Genomic DNA, 7,416 nt, shown 5'->3' with positions numbered 1-7,416 from the left:
GAGCGTCCCCAGTTAAAAGATAAAGCAGGTGTCAGCGAACTGTAGTAGTCTTTAGAAAAGTCCGTGCCCGTCTGCTCCCTAGAGAAGTGTCAAAGTTTCCATGCTATTTCTTTCACCAGTTGAGCTACCCACCCCACTAACCAAAGCCATACTGCTTATCTCAAAGATGGCGAAAGTACAAAGGTGCACTCTGAAAGTCGTTGTAGTGGTAGTGACTTCTGCACGTGTGTTGATTTCTGTATGCCTCTTCTCTTCAGTTAGCTGTGCCATTTCTGAGATGGGCTGGCCTCCTTGGAAGCTAGAGGTAGAACAAGGCACAGTGACAGCATAACTCAGCCACCTACTTTGTTTTTAAATATATCATCTATCTTCTATCTCTATTTACCTATCATATATCTATCTATCTCTATCTATCTATCTATCTATCTATCTATCTATCTATATCTATCTATCATCTATCTGTCATCCATTTCTATCCATCTATCATCTACCATATACTATCTCTTTCGATATCTATCAACATCTATCCATCTTTCTATCTATTGTCTATCTATCTGTCTGTCTGTCTACCTATTTATCATTTATCTTATTTGGTGCTCTGGACTAGAGAGAGGGCCCCATGGTTAAGAGCACCATGTTGCCCTGATAGAGAACCAGAATTTGTTTCCCAGCACCCATGCTGGGAAGCTCAGAATTGCTTGTAACTCCATCTCCAGAGGATCTGCTGCTTTTTTCTGGCCTTCTGAACACATTCACAAGCACAAACCCACACACGGACACACATATACACAAAACATTGTGCTGACAATCAAACGCCAGGCTTTGCATGGTAGGCAGGCATCGCTGCACCATGCTTAGCCAGACCCCACATTTTTTCTTCCCTTCTTTCTCTCCTTTCCTCTACCCGTTTTGCTCTTCGCTCCCCTCACCTCCTTACCAGAAGGCTGATCAGCTCCTGTCTGCTTCCATAGGAAAACCATCCCCACCAAAGTTACCAGGTTTTTACTTCCTATGTTCTGGGCGCTCACTGGCTGAACCTCAGATCTTGGCCATTACTAGGATGGTAGTGAGGGAAAATGGGGAGGCGAGGGGCATTCCTTCTGTTTATTATTTCCGTTGTATTATGCTCTAAGCTTACACACTTAGAAATCTTACCAGAGAATAACATTATCCCAAGGGTGTCCAATGATGTGGCATCAGACACACCTGGGCCCTCCCTGGAGCTCCGTTTCCTCCCTGGATCCTGGTGGCTGGACGGACTACTTGAATATCTTTTCTATTTTACCAGGTTTTCCAAAACCACCAAGATGACACTGGGAAAGGTGCTTTAAAGATGAATCCCACTGCCCTGTGAATTCAGGGGGAGGCGCCACCAGGGCTTCCAGTGTCCCCCACCTGGCAGCCCAGCACTCGGGTTGAGCGGTTCACCTACCCACCTAACTCAAGCACGAGTTCTCTTCCCTGGCAGTTCGTCGTGCAGACCACTAAACCATTATTTCTGGACTGCCATTGTGAGTAGGGGGATTCACCGAGTGCCCCACTGAGTGTCCATCCTGGGGAATGCCGAAACGAATGGGAATGCCCTGTGTGAAAACCTTCGTGATTTCTTTTCACACTCACAGTCCATTGCACCGTTTTCCACCTCTTCTAAATATTCCAAACCCTCGGGCCCAGAATGTCCTCTTCCCTCACACCCTAGCTAATCCAACTCAAGACTCCATTCTGGGATATGGCGTCTTTCCAGGAAAAGGGGCTTCCCATTCCCGTTTCTTTGTTGTGACTGGTTCAGTCTTACTTGAGAAAGAGGCCAAGATGTGCTGAGAGTCACCTGTTGGCCGGCAAGGAGAAGAGGGAGTACTGTTCTGGAAACCCTGGGAGGAGGTCTTTCCTTTCTCCTCTCTCACGTACTCTCCCAGAGGCACGTAGGAAGCAGGAAGCGCTGCGGAGTCCTGCCTGCGCCACACAGAGCAGCCCTTCACTCACTCGCCTGGCCATCTGTGAGTGTGGATTTCACCCAGGAAGGAGGCTTTTTTAATTTTTTGGTTTTTTTTTTTATTTTTTATTTTTTTTATTTTTTAGCCTGACTATCCATACTTCGCTGTGGACCCAGCTGGTTCCACTTTGAAAGGAAAAGAGGAGGCTTCCAGAATAATCTGGTGACCCCCCCCCCCCCCTTTCCGACTTCTGCGGGTGAAGTTATGTTTCTTTCTTTGGGGAGTTCAGACTTGCCCGGAACAGCTGGCTTGGGGTGAAAAGCAAGTGTTCAAACTCACAGTAGAAAAACTTTGGGGGATCCAGAGTGGATAAAGGAGCAAGAAGGGAAGATTCCGCAGGGAAGAGGGGCGGGGACTAAAGGAATGCCCCGCGCGATAACTCCCCCCCCCCCCCCCCCCCCCCCCCCCCCCCGCCCCGCGCAGTCGCCCCGGCCCTCCCTGCCCTCCTCCCTCCTCTCCTCCCTCCCCTTCCTCCCCTCTCTTCTTCCCTGTGTGGATGGTCGCGGCCAGAGTCGGAGCACCAGCAGCGCTGCCCGTGAGTGATCAGCCCCAGGGACCAGCCGGAGGAGGCTTGGCGAGAGCCCCTCTCCAGGGTGGGGTTGCCCCAGCTCGCTGGAGTTTTGGGCGGGGACAGAGGACTTCTCCGGGGCTTTCCCTCCTGGACACGTCCAGGGCCCGCAAAGGGCTGGGCCCCGCAGACTTCTCTCTGCCCTGGGCATAACTGCAAAGAAAGAAAAATTCAGCAGCACGGAACAGCCAGGTTCCCGGGCAGGCAGGACTGGGCTGGGCGGGGACTGTAGGAACCCATGCTTGGTTCACCCAGACCTGGGCACCAGACCCTGTCCCGCAAGAGCTCCCTTGGAATTCAGGATTCCCACGTCTACCATACTTCCAACCCCACCCACAGTCTTCCAGGCTTCTGTTCTTGGTGGTCCTGTCCTCACCGCTGGGTTTGCTTCCATCCCTCTTTTCCTCTGAGATGATCAGCCAGGCCGAGCCAGCCAGGCCAAGGGGTCCACACACAGGCGTTAGAACACTCTGCCCTAGGGTTTGTTGCAGCAATGTCCTGCGCCTGGATTAGGCATGTGAACCCTGTGGGTGCAGGTGCGAACGAAAATAGATTCCCTTTCGGACTGCACTGTATGTATGGTTCGGTAGAACCATCCTGGATGTCTAGTTGTCTGTCGTATGTCTCCTTTCTTTCCAACTGTAAACTCCTACCCACCAACAATGACAGTTAATCTAACTAGACAGCAAAACTCAAAATACAAGATAGAATGCTAGCCAAAATATTGTGTTCAGGACCTGTGAGATGACTCAGGGGTAAAAGTGATTGCTGCTAAGCCTTGACAACTTGAGTTGGATTGCTGGGGACCCTAGACATTGCAAGGAGAAAACCCACTCCCTCACATTGTTCTCCATATTCAACCCATGCACAGTGGCACATGCTATCCCCCCCACCCCTCCACTGTTGCCACAGAAAGGAAAAAAACAAGCAGCAAAAAAGCAGCTAACAGTAAATAAAACATACCGTGCAGAAGCTGGTCTTCTGAAAGTGAGGACTTCAGTCTCCACTAACTGTTAGTGAAGCTTTTTTTTTTTTTTTTGGCTGCTCTAACCCAGCTATTACAGCCTCCCCCAGGCTAGAGGTTTTAATTTGCCTGGCGTGCTTGGGCAGGAAAGTCTGCAGTCGTGCAAACAAGCGGAAGAATGGAAGAGGCTAAAATGAGAAGGACCACAAGCAAAATAAAACACAGCACCAGTTTCTAGCCCTGAGGCTGTGGCTTTAGCTGAGTTCTGATTGGGAGGAAGAGCTGTTTAGTTCATTTGTGTGGTTTTTAGGTCGGGTTTTATTATGGCTGAATCAATGTTTCCATGATGGGCTTGGTTCTATGGCTGCTTCCAGAGAGCCTCTAGAGTCTTTCCTGGAACTACGCAGATGGATTCGGGAGTAGTTTTTGTTGTCGCCCATTGTTTGTGTTTTAGGGATTGAGTGATTTTGATTTTCGTCTGCCTCACTGACTCAGAATCAGAGCTGTTGGAAGCAGCCAGGGCTTCATCAAAACTTTGTTGTGTGGGAGAAACTGCAGGGGAATGCTGCACTTCACCGTATGTGAGAAACACATACTTTTGTTGGTTTCTTGAAGGTGTGTTTATGTGTGTGTTGTGTATGCGTGTGTGCACACATCTATGGATGGTGTGGGAGGGTGTTATTCCCTTGAGACAGAGTCTCTCACTAAACCTGGAGCTCACTGTTTTCTCCAACAGACTGGCAAACACCAGCATCACCCTGTCTCTGCTCAGGCATGCCTCGTTTTGGCCAAGTTGAACGTTTTATGTGGGTGCATGGGGATCCGAACTCAGGTCCTTCAGCTAGCACTTAAGAAAGGCAAGCTTCTGGAAAACTATTCTCTTTCTCTACAAACAATAATGAGATCATAACTCATGTTGCAAACAACTTCTTAAGGCAGGTCAGGGGAGAAATAAAGATTTAAAGACCGTGGTCATGCGGAAACTCATAACTGCGTTTAGTCTTCAGAATAAGAGACTGTTGATGAGCCATCTGCATCCTCCCCTGCAAGGCTCAGGAAACATGGCAGAAGGCAAATAGCGTGGAAGAAGTGAAGGATGGGAAGGCACATTAAGGGAACCTATTCTCTTCAACATAGTATGGATGATACCTCATGAACTCATAGCCACAAAATGGGTCCCACCAGCTGTCCGTCATGTATGGGGAGGGGCTCATAAGGCCCCACCCTTCCCTGAAGAGTTTCTAGGGGATATTCCTAGTGATATAGCTATTGGTAAATTGCTCTTGCTCGAGTATTTAATCCCCACCCATGCTAGAACAAGCAATCCTAATAAAGTGAATTGGAACACACACACACACACACACACGCACACGCACACGCACACGCAGATGGAGAGGGAGAAAGGATAAGAGGGCAATGGAAGGGAGATGATAAAGTACATTTTACATATGTATGACATTGTGAAAGAATAAATAAAACATAAAAAGGATTTAAAAACTGAATTCACTGAAAATGGGGGAGGGCTTATTTTAAACAGGCTCTCACTCACTTCTGCCCTGTTTGACAGCTCACATCTGTATGATTTAGTAAGGCTTTGTCAGTGGTCTCAGTGCGTAAAGACCGCTTTTATTTAAGTGCAGGTCCTAAGTGTTGAACTTGTGTGGCCCCATTGCTTAGAAAAACAATGCACCCCGATAAGAATCTTTTGTTTCTTCCTCTTCCTGGTAATTTCTAATCATGTCCTAAAGCCCTGGAAGTCAACCTTCTACTGTTTGGAGAAAATTGCCCTCTGGCAGTGTTCCCTTCCGCACCCTGTGGAATGAATCTAGTTAAACAGGGTAGTCTGCCAGGCATCCAGCAGCAAAGTCTGACTAAGCGGCCTCAGAGTGGGCTTGAGGGTGAGATTCTGGAGACGTCAGCAGACCACAGAAGGGTCCCTGACCTCAGGGTAAGTGTGATGGATAGTGAGGGGGAGGCCATATCTCCAAACAGCCAAGAGAAAGTCAGCCACCCTCTGGCCAAGTCACATGGGTTAGAAACCTACATATTGAGAGAAGAGAGCAGGAGTTGTTGTCATTCATAAAGAGGTGGGACCTGGGGCCAGTCCCACGAGGGGTGGTGGTCCCACAAGGGGCGGCGGTTGGCCACCCAAGGTCTCACGGGTCCCTTGGTGGGTGGCCTGAGGCCAAGGGGAAGACAGACAGATAGATACATCATGCGAGACAGCTGGGGTATAGAGTTTATTTAGTGGGCTATGGAGTTGGAAGGGAAGGGAAGGGAAGAAAGGGGTAAGGAGAGGGTGGGAGAAGGGAGAGAGGCAGAAGCTGCTTCTCCAGAAGGGTAGAGAGAGAACTGGAGAGGAGGTGGGAGATCCACTTGCCTTGGCAGAAGGGATAGGTTGGGAGTGGGAGGGGATTGTCTCTTGAAGGGACAGGGTACCCAGATGACAGACCGAACCAGCACATTACAACAGTTGTCAAAAAGTAGACTTACCAGAGGAATGCTATGTGGCCTTTAAACACTGCGCCATACTGAATACTGAGTTATGATGTAGGAGGTCCTTCTGTATTTGTGTTGCTTTCATTGGTTGAATAAAGAAACTGCCTTGGCCTTTTGATAGGGCAACCCTTAGGTGGGTGGAGTAGACAGAACAGAATTCTGGGAAGAAGGGCAGAGTGGCAGATGCTGTGGTTTTCCTTCCCTAGATGGATGCTGGTTAGACTCATGCGGATAAGCCACAGTCTAGTGGCGATACAGATTATTAGAAATGGGTTATATCAAAATGTGAGAGTTAGCCAACAAGAGGCTAGAGATAATGGGGCAGGCAGTAATTTAATTAATACAATTTCTGTGTGATTATTTCGGGGGTTAAGCTAGACAGGCAGCGGGACACAGCCTACCTCTCTCTACTACAGAGTCACATAGATCCTTAGAGTACGGGGTAAATTTAAATAGCAAGTTTATGGATTAGAAAGCACTAGCCTTTTGCTCTTTGAAAATACACTTGTAATTAATTGGAATTATATGCTTTGAAATGGATGGGGGATTATAGTTGCTTTTTCTTTTCCTGTGTGTTTGCCAGCGTTACTCAGCTTTTGACAGTAATGATAGCTAACATTCAACAAGTGTTAAACATTCACATGGAGTATTTCATTTTCAAAGTCTCTGAGGAAAGAACTGTTATTATTTTCATTGTGGAGATTCAGAAACCAAAGATTAGAGGTGAATTTGCCATGGCTGTACAGGCACTAACTGTGGAAAGTAAACCTCAAATTTAAGCCAGTGGTGAAAGTCTACACACCCCAGGCACTACTGTCCACTGTCCCTGCACACACATTATAGCAATATTGTTTTGGAAAAATCAAAAAGGGAAATAGTTCTTGTTTTAATAGAGTCAATTATTTTGATTGCTTTTAAAATCGGCCTCCCAAATCCTTCGTCTTCCCCTGTCTTTTCTTTTTGGAAGTCTTTGAGAATTGCTCCAGACTTACAGCATAGTTGGGAAACGGCTCTACCTCATGAGATGTATCCAGAATTCTCTGGAAGCTTCCCAGCCAGACTGGAGTTCCAGGAATCCCATGGGATTCCGGCGCAGTTCCAGTATAAGGCTGGAAGTTTTGAAGTAGACTCGGCAGACCATGTCTCCAGAGCTATCCGTTGAGGTGCCGTTCTTTACAGCAGTGTGAGGGGACAGGAGTGAGTATGTCCTGATGCCCAGTTCTCTGTGAACAGGGTAGTGAGCTGGCATCTGGAAGCCTGGCTCCATGGGCGATCTCATGCGTTGCCAAGGGTTTAATGCACATGGGAATATTCTGAAGCTCAGTCACATAGCACTGGCTACTCTCAGGCAGCCAGGCCCTGGAGATCACTGTATCTTTCTTCTTTATGGT

The 7,416-nt window shown here is 47.9% G+C and overlaps 1 protein-coding gene across 2 annotated transcripts in view; it reads left to right on the top strand.

Moving 5' to 3' along the window:
• The first annotated feature begins 2,464 nt into the window (after positions 1-2,464).
• The window catches only part of Ston1 (stonin 1), a 42,606-nt gene continuing 37,654 nt past the window's right edge, over positions 2,465-7,416 (top strand). The window contains exon 1 of one of the 2 annotated variants that reach the window (XM_038320446.1): positions 2,465-2,529. The gene's annotated coding sequence lies outside the window, so the exon portion shown is untranslated. Of the gene's footprint in view, positions 2,530-5,358; positions 5,475-7,416 lie in introns of those variants that run through there. The other variant, XM_038320447.1, reaches the window with a different exon arrangement.

This window comes from Arvicola amphibius, chromosome 2 (genome assembly GCF_903992535.2).
Source record: "Arvicola amphibius chromosome 2, mArvAmp1.2, whole genome shotgun sequence".
NCBI classification, from domain to species: Eukaryota; Metazoa; Chordata; class Mammalia; order Rodentia; family Cricetidae; genus Arvicola; species Arvicola amphibius.
Note: the sequence above shows the minus strand (reverse complement) of the source record. Positions and strands in the feature narration are given on the sequence as shown.